Genomic DNA, 20550 nt, shown 5'->3' on the forward strand with positions numbered 1-20550 from the left:
ACCGACGGATCCATTTCTCCCATTGCACTTGCCCTGAGGACGTAACTCAGACAAGTTGAATTGACATCGGGACGCTACCCAGGCAGGCCTTACATTACATGCTTCGGAACACATCCAGCAAGCACCCTTATAACGCCTCTTAGTTTGTGCCCGATGGAGATCAACCCACCAGATCAGCTAACGAGTATACACAATTCTCAGACAACGTGTTAGGTCATAAGAAAATGTAATACCCCGTTTCCCGAGCTAAATTTAGAATTTATTTTAAACTTAGATTTAAGATGATTCACGCCGGAATGAAAAAAAAAAATTTATTTTTAATTCCAACAAAAATGATTTACAAAAACATTTGTAAATTTAGTTATTGAATTTATATGCATTGCATATTTATTTAATTTAGCATTCAAGCATTTTCACGAGCTTTTAATTAGTAAACCCTGAAGATTATTACAGTTTTCATAGTACAACCCGAAAGACTTTTTATTTTATTTTATTTAATTCAATATCCACCTACTCCCATACCCACTACACCCACCTACTCCCATACCCACTACACCCACCTTTTCGCAACTTACATAGCTGGGTTGATGCTTCCATCTTCCAACCCACAACAATCAATTCAAGAAATGCTTTGGAAATGCTTTGCAGATCACTGAAGCCTCAGCCAACTCAAAGAACCATCACAAGGTTTCATCTTTTAAAAACTTCACTACTTGTTTTTATAGTATTCTCCATTTATTTCAGAACACACAAACTTCGGCTGCCCAATCAAGAATCACACCCATACACACATTCATCTACAATAACTGTTATACGAAAACATATATGCATTCATGATCTGTGTACATATATACATATATATATGAAGCCTGATTAAATGAAAATAGAATAAAATGAGTTTTGAAGCCTTAAATTTATCTTCAATTTTGGAGTGGGTTGTGTGCGATTGGAGTCGGGGGTCGTCAGTTGATGCCGGAGGTCGGAGATGGCTGTGAGTTGGGAAGGGGATGACGGCGGTGGCGGGCGTTTTTCGCCGCTGTTCGACCAAGAGAGAGAGAGATGCGAGGGCTGGGTGTTGTGCTCTGTTCTCACAGAGAGAGCGAACTATGAGTGAGTTGAGTCAGGGAGGTGACGGCGGCGGTTGTGAACTGCTGCTGTCTGCCGGAGTCAAGCGAGAAAAAAAAAGGGGAGGGTCTTCGGTCGGCGGTGGCCTTGATGCTACCGTCTGACTGAGAACGAGGGAGGCCAGGCGGCGGCTGCTATCACCGGGGAAGAAGGCGGCGGATCTGCTGCGAGGACGCCGGAGACGGCGGCGCTCCGCGGCAGTTGCGCCTGCTGCGCCTTGTGCCGGCAGTTGAGAGAGTTGAGGGAGAGGAGAGTCAAGGGGCGGCGGCGTGATCGGCGATGGTTGCCGTCGTCCGCCGGAGGAGATTCGAGGGAGAAAGAGAGGCGGAGCCTTGGAGAGAGAAAGCTGCGTAAGGTTGTGAGTGTGTGTGCGTAGCGGCTGAAGGGGGGAGAAGAAGGGAAGGGGGTTGGGCTTTGAGGGACTTGGGCCGATTTTTATTAGTGATGGGCCGATTTTTTTAAATAGATTTGGGCTGCGATTTTTATAAGCTTGGGCCGATTTTTAATTTTATTTAGCTGGGCCCGATTTATTTTATTCAGTCTGGGCCATTCCTATTTTATTGAGTTGGGCCTCATCTTTTAAATTTATATGGGTTATTATTTATTTAAGCATGGGCTCTATTTAATCTATTTAAATGGCTTCCCTATTTTAATTAATTGAACTATTAATTAGTTTAATTAATTTATTTCAAAGACTAGTTTTCATAATAATATTAAATTATTATTATGTGCATATTTTAAGTAAATTACTTATTATATGTTAAGCAAGACATGAAATTGTATTATATTTTGCAATAAGAGAATTTATGATTTAATTGGTTTTAATTATAATTCCAATTATTAAAGAAAGTCGAGTAAGAATATTGTTGGTGTTCTTAACTCAAGAGAAATGTTTTTAATTATTTATTCATTAAAAACCCGGCTAAGTGAATCATAGAATAATAAGCACTACACCATGATTTAAGATTAGCTTCACGAGACCTATTAAGAATAGAATTTCTTGTAGGCTTTGTGACCAGGGGGATTAGCGCTGCTTTCCCAAGACAGGTTTTTATGTGTATGATCTTCAGGCTTTGCCTATCCAGGTGGGCATTACTTTCCAAATGTACAAAGTATGATTGAGTTATTAAGCTCTAAATGTTTCAATGAAATGCAAATTGTTTATTTAATGTAATGAAAACTGTTTATCCAATAAAATGTTTATGTGCACTCTGCTCTGTTTAAGGCTCGCGCAGTTAATCAATTGAGATTCTCTTATGACCTAATACGTTGTTTGAGAATTGTGTACACTTGTTAGTTGACTCGGTGGGTTGATCTCCATCGGGCTCTAACCAGAGGCGTTATAAGGGTGCTCGGCTGGATGTGTTCCGGAGCATGAGAAATATCAGGCCTGCCTGGGTAGCGTCCCGAGGTCAAAGTAAACTTGTCTGGGTTACGCCCTCAGTTCAAGTAAGCGGGAGACAGAGATCCGTCGGTGGCTAAAAGGTCCGGGATCACAGCGAGTAACAGAAAGGGAGTGTGACATGTGCGCACAAATAAAAGAAAATGTTTTAACATGCTTAGAAGTACTTCTTTCAATTTAAAACCTTCTAAGTCATGTCAAGTATGATTGGATAAACTGTCTTTATTAAAATATGAGATGTTTCAGAAAATGCATGCCCACTAAGTACATTAATACTTAGCCCAAAAATACTTTCAAATGTTTTCAGGTTGGCTGGCCGGTGCTGACGGGACGGAGCTGAGGCTAGAGTTAAATTCCTATGTTAGACTTCCGCTGTAGCAATTACTCATATCAATCTTTTGTTTTCCCAACTTAAGATCTTCATGTTAAATTTCAAATGATATACCTGACCGAGCTTAGACTCTTCACTACTAAATTTATGCCAATGAATGTCGGTTGTCAGAAGCATGAAACAAAACTTGTGATCCAAAGGGGCATAGCCCGACTTTCTATCCTATTTCGGGTTTTAACAAGGTATTTCCCTTGTTTATTTCTATGAATTATTTATACCTCGATTATATTTATTCCTTCAAGAATTGGGGTGTGATTAGAATGGTATCAGAGCATGAGTTTTCTTTCATGTTTCTGATAACCATAAGCTTTTGATGTCGAGTCTAGAATAGTATCTCTAGACTTCTAAGAATGTCAGTAGCCCTCAGCTCGCCGTCACACTGCCGCAACAAAGGTATGATAATAGTTTCAAAAATATACATATATGTATTTCAGATGTTATGAATGTTTCCAAGAAAAGAAAAAGTGTGCGCTTTCAATGAATGATGCTATGTGAATTGCTTACCGCTTTCCATATGCTATAAGTTATGAATTGTTAATCGCTTTCATATTGTTATTTTGGGTCTCCGACCCATGTAACCAGTAAGTATCGTGTTTGGGACAACCCGAGCCCTTAACGATAAGATAAGTAAGTATCGTGTTTGGGACTACCCGAGCCCTTAACGATAAGATGAGTTAAAGTCGTGTTTAGGACTATTGAGCCTTTCACGAATACCAGATGTATGGTCGAGTTAGATTCTTTGAATCTTTCCGGCAATAGAAAAGTTTCATGTGGCATTTAATGTCAACATGTTTCAAGTTTCAAAGTGAATGAACGAATGAGAAAGCTTTATGTTGTCGTTTTAGGCTAGCTGCCTATACGATTAGAATGGTGGATCCTCTTACAAACTGTTTGAGTACCACCCAAGAATGCTTTGAGAATGTTAATCGTGATAGCACCGCTTGATCGATTTAAGTAAAGACTGGTAAGATAGAAATGTTTAACATAGAGATGTTACAACATAGAGGCATTGCCTTAAGACTAAGGATTCACCTGAGCTATTTCAATAGCGGTGAGATTAAGTTTTTCACATAAGAACTTATGTTGCTTATGATTATGATGTTAGTCGTGATAGCTTTGCTAGAACGGCATAGAATGGACTTTCATGGTATCAGTAACTGATGATGAAGTACTTGTTAGTAAGTGTTTTAAGTTAGAAGTTTGACCAGAGCCTTACATGAATAAGAAGTTTACATGATTGGGGACGAAGCTCCCATTTGACTGAGTGATTTGTTTTGTTGGGTCTGGCCAGCCCACATGACTAAGATCTTGGTGATTGTCAATTAAGATTTTTGATCTCGAGGTAGAGCATCATCGCAATATATAGACTCGCACTATATAGTTGTCACAATAGAATATGCTTTTATCACGATAAGTATAGTAGTGATTAGAATTACTCAGTTTGTCATTAGTTTTCAACCATTAGAACGATGCACTAAGTATCAAGCTGTCTTTTGGTAATCAAAGCGATTTTTGGAATCCCAAGCGAAGAACTGGAGCAAATAGTGAGTATGATGAAGTTTCAACCAGCTGTCAATATGTGGTCTACATGGTGGACAATAATGAGAAATGCGTAAAGAAGTTCGTAAATGAATCGCGTCATGAGATATTCAATTTTTGTAATGAACCAGGGAGACATTACGAAGGAACAAGCAATGAACGAGAATCTCACCACCGAGTCACTACAACAATTGGAGAAGGAGAAAGTTCACGCACAAACAAGATATGTACACCACCTCAAGAGGGAGGTAAAGAAAATGAAATGGAATGAAAGAAATAGAGGAAACCCTTAAATAGAAGGAAAGCACTAGAACTACACTTAAGGTATAACCCAACCCCAAGGCTAGTAAGCTCAAGCTAAGAGAGTGAATGCTTTGGCTAAAGTGCCAGAAGCTACAACAAGAATAAAGTTGGAACGCCACCACAATGGAAACTTAGAAACCCCCATTAAATAACCATTTGGAAATGGGAAAATGAGTTTACAGGACAGAAGGAGTGCCATTAATCCTCGAAGTGAAAGTTACAAAGACGATGAGAAAAGTTTGATGTTAGAATTCCCTAGTCAATCTGAGAAGGTGAGTTAGGACGAAGGAAACAATTAAGGAAGTTCAACAGATTTGAGAGTACAAAGATATTTTTCCCAATGAATTACCAAATTTTCACCAGACCTAGTTTCATGCAACATAGTATGTCACTATGGGGAGCACTAATTCAAGATGTCAAAGAAAAGATGATACACTAAGTATGTGTATTGATTATAAGAAGTTGAAGCAAGCTCATAAGAATAGATATCCTCTTCCGAGGATAGACGACCTATTAAATCAGTTGAGAGGAGCCAGTATGTTTTCCAAGATTGACCTAAGATCTGGTTACCATCAACTCAAGATGAAAAGAGAAGACATTCCAAAGACAGCGTTTCAAACGCGTTATAGACTTTATGAGTTCACAGTGATGCCCTTAGATTTAACGAATGCCCCAGCAGTTTTCATGGACTTAATGAACAGAGTTTTCCATCAGTATCTCGATAGTTTTGTCTTAGTGTTTAACGACGACATCCTCGTATACTCTAAGACCGAAGAACAACATGAAGAGCACTTACGCATCGTACTCAAAACCCTGCGCATTGAGAAATGGTTTACCAAATTCAACAAGTGTGAATTTTGGTTAAAGGAAGTTATGTTTCTCGGTCACATAGTGTCGACTGAAGGAATCAAAGTAGACCCCGCCAAGGTCGAAGCAGTCAAGGAATGGAAGGCACCATCAAATGTCAATAAGATCAAAAGTTTTCTCGGTTCAGCAGGTTACAATATAAGGTTCATCGAAAGATTCTCGAAATTGGCTAGGCCAATGACTCGACTTTTAAGAAAAGGGACTAAGTATGTTTGGTCCGAAGCTTGTAAACAAAGTTTTAAGTAGCTCAAGACTAGGCTGACTACTGCATCAGTGTTAGCAATACCAGAAGAGAATGAAGAATTTGAGGTGTACACTGATGCCTCGAAACTAGGATTGGGTTGCGTGTTGATGCAAAATCAGAAAGTGATAGCATACGTCTCGTCAATTGAAGCCCCATGAGCTGAACTACCCAACTCATGATTTAGAACTAGCAGCCGTTGTGCACGCACTGAAGATTTAGAGACACTACCTCTATGGAGTTAAGTGTGAGATCTTTACAGATCATAAGAGTTTAAAGTACTTCTTCGAGAAAAAGGATTTGAACATGAGACAATGAAGATGGCTCGAATTAGTAAAGGATTACGATTGCACCATCAGTTACTATCCAGGAAAAGCGAATGTAGTAGCTGACGCCCTGAGTCGAAAGACGAAGGCTAAGCTAGGGTATTTCATTACCCAACAGAATGAGCTGATTCGTGAGTTCGCCTCACTCAGTTTAGAGATTGTTTATTCCCCAGATTCAATATCGGGTTGTGTAGCTGCACTGACAGCTAAACCTGATTTGAGAGAAAGAATTGTGCAAGCACAAAGAGAAGATTTGTTCTTGGAGAAGACGCGTCTCGCTGCAAGAACGAATAAAACGAAAGGATTCACTGAAGTAAATGATAACGCACTTATGGTTGGTGAAAGATTGTGAGTGCCACACAAAGAAGAGTTAAAGAACGCGATTATGAGCGAGGCTCATGATACTCCATACACTGCACACCCAGGCAGTACAAAGATGCACCAGAATTTAAAGAAAATTTTCTGATGAACAGGAATGAAAAGAGATATAACGTTGTAGTGGGTCGATTATCAAAGTCAGCACGATTTCTGCCAATTCAAATGACATTTGGATTGGTGAAACTTGCAAAGTTATATGTCAAAGAGATAGTACGCCTTCACGGTGTACCTGTATCTATCACGTCAGATCGTGACACCAGATTCACATCGCGTTTCTGGAAAAGTTTGCAAGAAGCCATGGGCACTCTGCTGAACTTCAGCACAGCGTACCACCCTCAGACTGACGGGCAGTCAGAAAGAACGATTCAGATTCTAGAAGTTATGTTACGAACGATTGTTGCAGACAAAGGTGGAAGTTGGGGGGATTTGTTATCTCTCGTAGAATTTGCTTATAACAACAGTTATCAAGCAACATTTGGAATAATCCAGATGAGGCCTTGTATGGCCGAAAATGTAGTTCACCACTTTACTAAGATGAAGTGGGTGAAAGAAAGCTGTTAGGTCCTGAACTGGTCCAACAGATGGTTGAGAAGGTCGACCACATCAAGCAAAGAATCAAAGAAGCTCGAGATAGACAAAAGTCTTACGCCGATAAACGCCGATCGGAGTTAGAATTCAATGTTGGAGATCGAGTTTTCCTCAAAGTTTCTCCCTCAAAGGGAGTTATACGTTTCAGAAAGAGGGGCAAGTTACAACCCCGTTATATAGGACTTTTTGAGATCCTAGATAAGATAGGCCCTGTAGCCTATAGGTTGGCATTGCCACCCAGTATTGGAGACATACACAATGTGTTTCATGTCTCTCAGTTAAGAAAGTATGTGTTTAATCCAAAGCATTTGATTAAGCCAGATAAAGTAGTCCTAGTCAGGACCTAAGTTATGAAGAGAAATCAGTCCAGATACTTGATCGCAAAGTTCAAGTTTTACGAGGCAATAATATTGTTCTCGTCATGTAGTGGAACCATCACAGGATGGAAAAGGCCACGAAAGAGATTAATGAAATAAAAGACTAGTATCCCCAGCTAGATTATCAGATATGCAATTCCGAGGACGGAATTTTTTTTAAGGAGGGAGGAATGTAATACCCCGTTTCCCGAGCTAAATTTAGAATTTATTTTAAACTTAGATTTAAGATGATTCACGCCGGAATGAAAAAAAAAAATTTATTTTTAATTCCAACAAAAATGATTTACAAAAACATTTGTAAATTTAGTTATTGAATTTATATGCATTGCATATTTATTTAATTTAGCATTCAAGCATTTTCACGAGCTTTTAATTAGTAAACCCTGAAGATTATTACAGTTTTCATAGTACAACCCGAAAGACTTTTTATTTTATTTTATTTAATTCAATATCCACCTACTCCCATACCCACTACACCCACCTACTCCCATACCCACTACACCCACCTTTTCGCAACTTACATAGCTGGGTTGATGCTTCCATCTTCCAACCCACAACAATCAATTCAAGAAATGCTTTGGAAATGCTTTGCAGATCACTGAAGCCTCAGCCAACTCAAAGAACCATCACAAGGTTTCATCTTTTAAAAACTTCACTACTTGTTTTTATAGTATTCTCCATTTATTTCAGAACACACAAACTTCGGCTGCCCAATCAAGAATCACACCCATACACACATTCATCTACAATAACTGTTATACGAAAACATATATGCATTCATGATCTGTGTACATATATACATATATATATGAAGCCTGATTAAATGAAAATAGAATAAAATGAGTTTTGAAGCCTTAAATTTATCTTCAATTTTGGAGTGGGTTGTGTGCGATTGGAGTCGGGGGTCGTCAGTTGATGCCGGAGGTCGGAGATGGCTGTGAGTTGGGAAGGGGATGACGGCGGTGGCGGGCGTTTTTCGCCGCTGTTCGACCAAGAGAGAGAGAGATGCGAGGGTTGGGTGTTGTGCTCTGTTCTCACAGAGAGAGCGAACTATGAGTGAGTTGAGTCAGGGAGGTGACGGCGGCGGTTGTGAACTGCTGCTGTCTGCCGGAGTCAAGCGAGAAAAAAAAAGGGGAGGGTCTTCGGTCGGCGGTGGCCTTGATGCTACCGTCTGACTGAGAACGAGGGAGGCCAGGCGGCGGCTGCTATCACCGGGGAAGAAGGCGGCGGATCTGCTGCGAGGACGCCGGAGACGGCGGCGCTCCGCGGCAGTTGCGCCTGCTGCGCCTTGTGCCGGCAGTTGAGAGAGTTGAGGGAGAGGAGAGTCAAGGGGCGGCGGCGTGATCGGCGATGGTTGCCGTCGTCCGCCGGAGGAGATTCGAGGGAGAAAGAGAGGCGGAGCCTTGGAGAGAGAAAGCTGCGTAAGGTTGTGAGTGTGTGTGCGTAGCGGCTGAAGGGGGGAGAAGAAGGGAAGGGGGTTGGGCTTTGAGGGACTTGGGCCGATTTTTATTAGTGATGGGCCGATTTTTTTAAATAGATTTGGGCTGCGATTTTTATAAGCTTGGGCCGATTTTTAATTTTATTTAGCTGGGCCCGATTTATTTTATTCAGTCTGGGCCATTCCTATTTTATTGAGTTGGGCCTCATCTTTTAAATTTATATGGGTTATTATTTATTTAAGCATGGGCTCTATTTAATCTATTTAAATGGCTTCCCTATTTTAATTAATTGAACTATTAATTAGTTTAATTAATTTATTTCAAAGACTAGTTTTCATAATAATATTAAATTATTATTATGTGCATATTTTAAGTAAATTACTTATTATATGTTAAGCAAGACATGAAATTGTATTATATTTTGCAATAAGAGAATTTATGATTTAATTGGTTTTAATTATAATTCCAATTATTAAAGAAAGTCGAGTAAGAATATTGTTGGTGTTCTTAACTCAAGAGAAATGTTTTTAATTATTTATTCATTAAAAACCCGGCTAAGTGAATCATAGAATAATAAGCACTACACCATGATTTAAGATTAGCTTCACGAGACCTATTAAGAATAGAATTTCTTGTAGGCTTTGTGACCAGGGGGATTAGCGCTGCTTTCCCAAGACAGGTTTTTATGTGTATGATCTTCAGGCTTTGCCTATCCAGGTGGGCATTACTTTCCAAATGTACAAAGTATGATTGAGTTATTAAGCTCTAAATGTTTCAATGAAATGCAAATTGTTTATTTAATGTAATGAAAACTGTTTATCCAATAAAATGTTTATGTGCACTCTGCTCTGTTTAAGGCTCGCGCAGTTAATCAATTGAGATTCTCTTATGACCTAATACGTTGTTTGAGAATTGTGTACACTTGTTAGTTGACTCGGTGGGTTGATCTCCATCGGGCTCTAACCAGAGGCGTTATAAGGGTGCTCGGCTGGATGTGTTCCGGAGCATGAGAAATATCAGGCCTGCCTGGGTAGCGTCCCGAGGTCAAAGTAAACTTGTCTGGGTTACGCCCTCAGTTCAAGTAAGCGGGAGACAGAGATCCGTCGGTGGCTAAAAGGTCCGGGATCACAGCGAGTAACAGAAAGGGAGTGTGACATGTGCGCACAAATAAAAGAAAATGTTTTAACATGCTTAGAAGTACTTCTTTCAATTTAAAACCTTCTAAGTCATGTCAAGTATGATTGGATAAACTGTCTTTATTAAAATATGAGATGTTTCAGAAAATGCATGCCCACTAAGTACATTAATACTTAGCCCAAAAATACTTTCAAATGTTTTCAGGTTGGCTGGCCGGTGCTGACGGGACGGAGCTGAGGCTAGAGTTAAATTCCTATGTTAGACTTCCGCTGTAGCAATTACTCATATCAATCTTTTGTTTTCCCAACTTAAGATCTTCATGTTAAATTTCAAATGATATACCTGACCGAGCTTAGACTCTTCACTACTAAATTTATGCCAATGAATGTCGGTTGTCAGAAGCATGAAACAAAACTTGTGATCCAAAGGGGCATAGCCCGACTTTCTATCCTATTTCGGGTTTTAACAAGGTATTTCCCTTGTTTATTTCTATGAATTATTTATACCTCGATTATATTTATTCCTTCAAGAATTGGGGTGTGACAGAAAACCTCAATTGATTAACTTTGTGAGCCTTAAACAGAGCAGAGTGCACATAAACATTTTATTGGATAAACAGTTTGCATATCATTTAATAAACAGTTTGCATTTCATTGAAATATTTAGAGCTTAATAACTCAATCATACTTTATACATTTGGAAAGTAAGCCCACCTGATTAGGCAAAGCCTGAAGATCATACACATAGAAACCTGTCTTGAGAAATCAGCGCTAATCCCATTGGTCCACAAAGCCCACGAGAAATTCTTTTCTTAACAGGTCTCGTGAAGCTAACTTAACATGTCTTAGTGACTGTGCTAAACATTCCTGATTCATCACGCCGAATTTTCAAAATTTAATCATAAATATTTAAAAACTAAAATTCGTTGAGCCAAAGACACCAACAATATCTTTGCTCGACTTTATTTAATAATTGGATTTAATTAAAACCAATTTAAGTCATAAACACTTTTATTGCATGATGCAAATGCAATGACATGTCATGCTTAACATGTGATAAGTAATTACTTAAAATATGCATTTCATAATAATACAATAATATTATGCAAAATTATTCTTTTTAAAATAATAATTAATTAAACTAATTAATAGTCCAATTAATTAATATAAGTGTAGTCCATTTAATTAATAGAAGGCAGCCCAAAATTTTAAATAAATGAAGGCCCAACTATTAATTAAAACTGAGTCCATGTTAAATAAATAATAGGGCCCAAACACTTAAAATAAACTTAGCTCAAACCATTTAAAAGATGAGGCCCAAACATTTTAATAAAAGAAATCGGCCTAAAGAAATGGCCCAAAGCCCTCAACCCTTCTTCCTCAACCCACCCCATTTTCGTCCGCTCACTCACACACAAGCTGGCACCTCTCTCTCTCTCTCTCTCTCTCTCTTTCTCGGTGCTTCACCAGTTCGCCGCCCCTTTCGAATTCCCGACCGCCGCGGCTCCCCCTCCGACGAAGTGCCGAGGTCGGCCATCTCCCTCACCCTTCCCCCTATCTACAGACCCTAGCGGCCGTAGCAGCTGAAGTCAACCACCGTCGGTCTGCTCTTCTCCCTTGAATCTCCGGCCGCCGCCTGTAGATCAGGCGACGCCGTCTCCGACTCTCTCACAGCCAAATCCCACACCTCACACTATCCGCGACGTCTTCCTCCTTGGAAACGGCGAGAGCGCCGCTTCCTCCCTCTCTACCCTGCTCTCCCTCCGTCCGTGGCCGGACGACAGCGGCAGGGCCGCCGCGCCACGGCCTCCCTCTGCGAAATCTCAGCCTAGTCCAGCCACCACCCCGACTCGACTCACACCCAGGGACGGAGCCAGGAATTTTATTGGGGGGGCTGAACTTGGAACATTCAGTACATTTTAGACATTTTTATAATAATAATAATAATAATAATAATAATAATAATAAACAACATTTTCATAGATAATATAGTTCTAGTACATTTGAAATAACATAGCTAAAAAAGTTCAATACATTACATAGCTTAATCCCGGATCACGAACATATTCATTAAAATTTGTTTCTGTTTCCACATTCTCTTCAACTTCTACATTTGCTCCAATAAAAGGTGTAATTGAACCACTTGAAGATTCACCTCTACGTTTTTTAGAAAAAAAACGTTCCATTTTCTATCAAATTAAATTAATTGAAATTAATAAAATAATCAAAGATAGGAAATTAAATTAATCAAAATTAATAAACCCACTGAACCAAAAGATATAAATTAAAACCCACTAAAATAATCAAACAAATTATGATCACAACCCACTAAATTATGATCAAAATTATGAAAATTCACCTCTTCGTTTCTTTATATAGGACGTTATAATTTTCGTTTCTTTATGTATATATATTAAAAAAAAAAAAAAATCAAAATTTGGGGGGTTTTCTAGCCCCCCCTGGCTCCGTCCCTGCTCACACCCAAAAACAGCAACCCGACTCGACGTAGCAAGTTCAGAAACAAAGAATAAAAATTCAAGCTTTGGGGTTCTACTTCTCTTCTCAAACATGCTTCATATATGTATATATGTACACAGATTGTATGCAGATTTAACATAACTTATTTTTTGTACCTTTATTCAAAATGTTTCGTGTTAATTATTTTAGTTTATAGCAGTAAAAAAAATTCTAATATTTTATTTGAATGTTCGTATGATTCTCAATCAAATATCAATTATATTATTCATTCTAATATTTTATTTGGATGTTATTCGAAAATTTTTAATGTTAAATATTTTTATGATTCTCAATCAAATATCAATTATATTATTCATTCTAATATTTTATTTGGATGTTCGAAAGTTTATTAAGCTTATTTGCAAATTTTTGATGTTAAATATTTTTATGATTCTCAATCAAATATCAATTATATTATTCATTCTAATATTTTATTTGGATGTTCGAAAGTTTATTAAGCTTATTCGAAAAAATTTATGTTAAATATTTTTATGATTCTCAATCAAATATCAATTATATTATTCAGAAATATAATATGTAATGAATAATTTAAATTTTTTGATGAGCATAATGTAATTTTTATTGAAGAGAACACTATTTTCTTATTCTAAGTTTCTATTGGCGTTTCCTCAACAAAATCTTTCACAAACATATTCAAAATTACTCAAGAATGTGAATATGATATTCAGAACATTAATAAGAACAAACCAACATAACAATGAACAAACATAGTAAAATCAAATTGGGTTAAAATTTGAATAATCTTTCAGTAATTTTACAACCTAATGCAGCACACTAAAATGCTACATAACTCTCCTCAACTCAAGTAGCGCAAGTAGAACTATCCTTCGTCGATTCCATCGACCATTGCAGCTGCTTCAAGATTTCTGCTTCTGTCAAGATCTGAATTATAAGCAGCAAGTAGAATAATTTCAGAATACAAAAATGAATAAAGATATTATAATTATGAATAAAAAACACCAACAAAACGAATAAAGATATCAAGTTGTCGACTTTTACGAACATCGACTTCCGAAGCCCTGAATTCAAACCCTAAATTCAAATATCAGTAAATGAACAACGATTATAGTTTAATAACTCAATGATTTAACAGATCGGTAAACTAGATACTCATATAAAGCTTCGATCTTTACTGTTTTTCAAAGATTTTACCTTGTTCAAGTAAAATAAAAATCGAACTCACCTTCTTCGATCTTCTTTTGTTCCGCAGCAAAGACGAAGTTTTTCTCCAAATTTTCTTCGATTCGTCAATATTGTTTCTACGAAAACGAACGGTGGCTGAAGATTTGATTTTTGTCTTTTGAGATTCTAATTTCCTCTAGATTAACCGTGAATAGGAGAAGTGGACGAGTGAAAATAGGGATTCCATTGAATATTCAAGATTTACTGATGTGTAAAATTCCCTTTAAACCCTTTCTCTTCCGGGAGTAATTAATTCAGTATTTAAAAACGCATTTTTTTTATAATTCGGTTTTATCTGATCCGTAGGATGTGATTGATCTAACGCTAGGGAATTATTCTTCATTCTCTAGTAGGGTGGTATTCTCTATGGATCCCTCCCCTATATATATGAATTGGTGGAACGAATGCGCGTGTGGGTGATTCAAAATAGTGCTTGGGAAAAACAGTTGAAACTTGGAGTTCAGAGGCAGATACCTGTAGAAGGGAGTTTGCTGGTTCGTTATTGTTATGGTTGGAATGCCAAAAATTGATCAGCTGCTGAGTTTGTGGTGAGAGGTGAGAGTAAACTTGATGGATGCACTTTTCACAAGACTTGCGAAGATAAGTTGGTGAGGAGTGAGTGAAGAAAAGCTTGTTGTTGTAAATCTTTGAAATAACATATGAGTGTTGGGGGATTTGACAGCAGCCTGCCTTAGGCATGGTGTAAACTATAAAGTGGCTTAAGATTGAAGTTTGGTGGGGGGGGGGGGGGGGGGGGGCTGCAGTAGGGTAGGTGTACATGAGTGGTAAAGAGAGCATTGTGTAGGGGAGTGAATATAGGGAGAAGATTTGACAAATAAAATTTATGTGGATCAAAATTATTGGAACGGTAATAATTCTTCAGGATCTTGATAAATAAATAACTATGTAACTACTCAAATACTTAATTTAAATAAACATGCAATGCATAAGAATTTAAATGATAACTTCGCAAAAGATTTTGCAATTCATTGTTGAAATTAAAAATAAATTCATTTTTTTTTATCCGGCGTAAATCATCTTGACTTCTAATTCGAAAATAATCTAAACTTAGCTACGAGAAAACGGGGTATTACAGAAATGCGTTAAGATTCGTGGGACGGAGGGAGTAATTTTTAGGAGCGAAAGTTTATAATTAATGTCATAGTTTTTCTTTTATTGGCACCCAAAATTTATTTAATTTTGAGATAGAAAATTGAAAAAAAAAACGAATATAAAGAAAAAGCGATTTTAAAAATATAGACGAGCAAAACATAAAGGAGCAGATAGTATATATTGATTGAGAAGGAGAAGGGAGGAATTTTAAGAGGGTTATTTTGAAGTTCACGTGATGGGATTGGGAAATACACTAGGGTAGATACATTAAGCTAATTATGAAGATGTGTAATTTCTCTAATTCAAAAATAAATAAAGTGTAATTTCTCAACATCATTGATCCATTACATCAACTAAGAGGGTGTTTGGCTGAGCTTATAAGCTCCTCAAAACAGCTTATAAGCTGTTTAAGAGCTTATAAGCTCCTTCAAAGTGTTTGGCAAAATAAGCTTCTCAACTGCTTATAAGCTCCAAAAATAAGCTCCAAGAGCTTATAAGTTCCCCAAAAAATAAGTTGCTCTACCCCAACTTATTTTTTTATAATCTCATATGCAACAATCTTTTTACAAATATTTTTCAACTATAATTTATTATTTCCATCATATATCATTTAAGTTTATTTTTCTTCGATTTTCTCTCTTTAAAAAAATATTTTCTCTCTTTAGCAAAAAAATTCTCTCTCTAGCTTATAAGCTCAATTATCCAAACACTTTGACAACTTATAAGCTCTTAAAAATTACATCTTATAAGCTCTTGAAACATCTTATAAGCTTCAAGAGCTTATAAGCTCTTTAAAATAAGCTTAGCCAAACACCCTCTAAATTTCGCCAGATATATATCTCACTCTCAATTTTATTTTTTTTATAATTTTTAATTAATTTTCTTCAATTTTAATTTATTACTCTTCTTCTCCCTTAAAAACATTCATGTTGTTTTGTCATTTTAGTACGTCCTACAAAAATATTTATTTTTTTAATTTTAGACATTTCTCGATCACAAAGCTCTTTTTTTTCACCTTACTTTCTCTATTTATAATACATTCACCTTATATTTCTTAAAATTCCACATTTGAAAAATATCATCTCATAAAACTCGTGCTACGTACCAAAAGTGAATATTTTAAGGAACCATGGAAGTATGTTTTAGCTTAATTTTAAGATATCCATCGATCCAAAATTATGGTGTATAATCTTTTTAAATATCAATTTTTAGTGATAAATATTATATAGAATTTATTATAAAATAATATTTTTATTTTTATTTTATTTATAGAATTAGAATAGTCCTCCATGCATTGCACGATAATAGTTATAATAAAAAAATAAAGGTATATATAACTAAATAAAAATATATATATATTAAATGAGATTACATATTAATTTAGTGTTTCTTAAAATAAATTATAATATATAATATGTTATTATTCTATAATGATTATATAACACTCCCTCCGTTCACGAAAAATTTGCCACAATTTTCTTTTCGATCCATCCACAAAAATATTGCCCCTTCCATTTATAGTAATTGGGCCATACAACTCCACTCACATTTCAAGTGAGGCCCTTACTATACCAATGTTAGGTCTGGAGGGTCTCGAATAGGTGTATGGGGGGGAGAGAATACACCTATAGGCTATTTTCGATCTTTACGAGAGATCAAAACGAAACTTCAAACACAAACTCAAACACCTGTTTACTGAAAAGAGTTTTGACCAAAGGAGGGTTGACGATTGATACTGAATACTCTTCGGTAAGGAGTTATCAGTTAAGTCAAAAGACCTTAACTTTTTGACTTAACTGATACACGTAAGGCTTCAATCGAGTTTGATAAACAGAGATGTTATAAATCTTACTAACTATCAGAAGATAGATCAGTCAGACTGATAACACACGCAGCGGAAAACTTTTATTTCACAATAGCCTGAGAGTTAAGCACGTTGTTAGTATTTTAGTTTCTCTTTGCTATTAATCAGTTTTCAGTTATCGAAAGGAAGAGCACAAGTAAATACTGAAAGCTGTAAATAACACAAAGATTTTTACGTGGTTCGGAAAACACTTTCTACATCCACGGTCGGTTGATTAGACCAACAACTTCACTGGGCAAGTGCTTACGGGTGCACTGCAAACCTGAACATGTGCTTACGGGTGCACACAACCGAAATAACCGAAGATCCAATCTTCAATACCAACACACCTTGTTGGATTTCTCACTCCTAGCACGCACTGGGCACTAGGATCTCACGGAGACAGAACACCTTTCTGATCTCCATAACAACACAAACATTCGATTCAGTCGGTTGAAGGGAGGCTTGAAAACTTGCCAACTAAACTTCAAAGAACAAGTTATTTGCAGTTAGTTTGACCTAGGCTTTGGATAAAAAAAGGTTCGCCTAAGGTCTAAGATAATATATGTAATCAGCAGTGACTGAATTTTTGGCTTTGGGATTCTCTTCTTCGATTCAAACTTTGGAGAGTCTGGGCTTTAGCTGAGAAACAATTTTGGCAGCGTTTCAGCTTATGTCGTTGAATCGGTGAATATTGAAGTGATCCTCGAGCGCTATTTATAGGAGGAGTCTTGAATAGATCCGTTGGCAGAGAAGGTCTTCAAGATTTCTTCCGTTAGAGAGTAATTTGAACTTGGGCTGAGGCTTCAATCTTCGAGGTTCCTTGTTTGGTGAGAACGGCTAAGTTGAAGAGCAGGAGATGCGACATTTCTGAAAAGGTAATCACCAAAGAGGAATGACCTCTGCAGAGAAAGGACGATCCTAAGATCTCTGCATTTAATGCGGCTGTACTTCTGGAGTGCGTGGCTTCCTTTGAACGTTGGAGGTTCAGTCCGAGGAAGAATGTTTAACTGATACTTGACTTTAGTATCAGTCAGCTGATTCCACGTGGCACGCATTAAGTAATCAGTTCAAAACTGATTCTTCGACTAATGCTTCAGTCAGCAACTTCAGTCTTCAGTCCTTCGTTCTTCAGTCTTCAGTCTTCAGAACTGCAACTAAACTAGAAAAAAAACTCTAACACTTGAGTTCGAGCATTTCTAGTCTTTTACAAAAGAAACCTATTGATTTTGGTATTATCAAAACAAGGATTAGGATATTTCATTAAGTTCCCAGCAACCAATAATTTAGTAACATTTTATTAAAACTCGTGTCATCTATAATTTGACAATTATTTTTGTGAGGGAGTATCTTATTACTAATTTTTTATATAAAATAAAATGACGATTTATGAAGTAACCAATGAAGATAGTGAAAATCAATCGTTGTCCACTGACATTATTTCATAAAATTTTAGCCAGTTTTTAAATGTTTCGGACAAGAATGCCCTGGAATCCATTTCAAATTTAAATTTCTTTTTTGAAATTCATTTCTCATTTCTCTCTTTTTGGTTCCCCATCTCGCTCGGTCCTCTCTTTCTTCTCACCAAACATTGTCGTCGTCATATGAAAATCCAGCGACATTGCCACCATCATCTGCACCAAGCCATCCTCTTCTAGCGAAAACTCTCGCCAGAATTCAGCAAACTCCACCGTCTGCTATCACTACCCATTGTCTCATCCATTATTTCTGGGAGTTTTTCTATAATTGTCATAACTTTTGCTGCAGAACTCTGATTTAGGTGATTCATGTGGCTATGAAAAGATATTTCAAAAACAAAGTGATCATATATATTTTAGGTCTTAGAGTCAAAAGAGACCGTTTTGGCCTCAAATATGGCTATAAAATTTCTTGCGACAATTTTTTTTACTGGAGCACGCCGAGCGCGGAGTGCACAACGACCATGAGCGTCAAGCCACATATATTGGAACGAATAGGTTATTTCATGCTAAGTAGCACAACAGGTGAAACGACCTTGTACGAATGCGGTTCTTTCATCTCATTCGTCCCAAGAGGTAGTGCACAACACATTAGAATGACTGATACGAATAAATTTTTTTCTTACCATTCGTCCCAAGAGGTAGCATGCAACACTTATAACGAATAATTCTCTTTCGTACTAGGTGTACCATATATTAAAATTCAAAATACAATTGAATGGAATATAACGACTGGACATGAAAAATATTTTTTTTAATGAAGAAACGCAATAATCGACTAGTTAAACCCTAATTATGATTAGAAAAGTATAATCGAAAGCCTAAATCAAAGGAGTTAAAGCACCAAAGTCGTGGAAAAATTGTATGGAGAATATGACTGGAAAAGTATATGGAGAATATGATCGACAAAGTAAATAAGGAGAAGATAACTTTTAGCAACATAAATACCTGACAATATGAACATCGTCGCTGAAGAAAATCACTTACATTGGGTTCGAAAAAGAGAATATATATATATATATATATATATATATATCCTCTTAAAATAAGAAATAAGAACTAGGAAAAATGTATGAATTTTATGTAAAACACGTATGAATTCGCCGCATAAACGTATGAATTGCGAAAAATAAATTTTTGCTACATTCGAGATTCGAACTCAAGACCATGACTTCATCCAACGGGATGATGGATCAACCGTAGATCTTGATGATCTGAGGGCTGAAAATGATTCTTAAGTACACTTCTTAATAAAAATTGAAATAGCTAAAGCATCATGATGAGGGTGAAGAAGCTTGTCTGATTCAGTAGTATGAAAACTAATTATTTGGGTCGGAAGGATTGAAGCGGTCTGGCAGAGCATATTGGTTTTCGCCTTGTTAGACTTGGCCTGTCGGGTATGCTTCTTTGCTATTGAATGGGTGACCCTGCTTACTTCGGAGCCACCAGATATCACATTCACGGTTTTTTCATGAGGTGGTGGGTTTGGCGGTGTAGTCTTTCGACGGTCATCATGTCTATCTCTTCCTTGTTGTAGGGTCTGCTTTCTATTCTCGATTAGGTAATCAGTGAGGTGGCCTTGTTTTAGTAGGTAAGCCACTTCCAACCTGAGGGCTATGCAATCCTCCGTTCGATGTCCATAGTCTGTATGGAACTCACACCACTTGGACATGTCCCTCTGGTCTATTGGGGCCTCATCTTCTCTCACCATTTGACCTTGTTGCCCAGGTTCTTCAATTCTTCAACTGCTTCGACGGGAAAGATGGAGAGGGCATACTCTGGAATCTTTGCTTTCTCACGGGGGCGTGTGTCGGGTGCCCTATCGTACTCGTCCCTTCCTCTGCTTTGTCGATGAGGTGGTGGATATGGTTTAGCACGTCTGTCACGACCTGATCTCCTGTCCACCCAATGGTCTCTTTCGAGTCTACTAGGTGGGAAGACCCTCTGCATGTTGTAGTGGTCTTTCTCCCACTTAATCTGTGCCCAAGCTTGGATCAACACGTCCTTCATGGTTTTACACGGATACTTGGTGAGAGTCTTATAAAGATCCGAGCCGAGCAATAGACCCTTACGAAGGACGGTGACATCGATTTGCTCGCTACAGTTGGTAATTGACACATTCTCCTTGTTGAAGCGTCCAATGTAGTCTCAAAGGGGTTCTCCATGTCTTTGTACAATGGCGTATAAGTCTTCCGAGATCTTCTCCAATTTCCTGCTACTTACATACTGCTGGACAAAAACATCAGTTAGTTTTGCAAAAGAGCTAATAGTGTCATTTGGGAGA

General features: G+C 37.4%; 3 long non-coding RNA genes across 3 annotated transcripts; 2 read left to right on the forward strand and 1 right to left on the reverse strand.

Annotated features, from left to right (window-relative positions):
• The first annotated feature begins 2122 nt into the window (after nucleotides 1-2122).
• LOC131018442 (uncharacterized) lies at nucleotides 2123-3144 on the forward strand. Its single transcript, XR_009100075.1, has 2 exons — nucleotides 2123-2210; nucleotides 2835-3144. It is a non-coding gene; the product is annotated as an uncharacterized LOC131018442 (long non-coding RNA).
• A 6393-nt stretch (nucleotides 3145-9537) lies between these two features.
• LOC131018448 (uncharacterized) lies at nucleotides 9538-10602 on the forward strand. The gene is made up of 2 exons (XR_009100076.1): nucleotides 9538-9693; nucleotides 10318-10602. It is a non-coding gene; the product is annotated as an uncharacterized LOC131018448 (long non-coding RNA).
• Nucleotides 10603-13302: 2700 nt separating this feature from the next.
• Nucleotides 13303-14296, reverse strand: LOC131018451 (uncharacterized). Its single transcript, XR_009100077.1, has 2 exons — nucleotides 13834-14296; nucleotides 13303-13532 (listed from the first exon to the last, which is right to left on the reverse strand). It is a non-coding gene; the product is annotated as an uncharacterized LOC131018451 (long non-coding RNA).
• Between the last annotated feature and the right edge of the window lie 6254 nt (nucleotides 14297-20550).

The sequence above is a fragment of the Salvia miltiorrhiza genome, chromosome 1 (assembly GCF_028751815.1).
Source record: "Salvia miltiorrhiza cultivar Shanhuang (shh) chromosome 1, IMPLAD_Smil_shh, whole genome shotgun sequence".
In the NCBI taxonomy this organism is placed as follows: Eukaryota; Viridiplantae; Streptophyta; class Magnoliopsida; order Lamiales; family Lamiaceae; genus Salvia; species Salvia miltiorrhiza.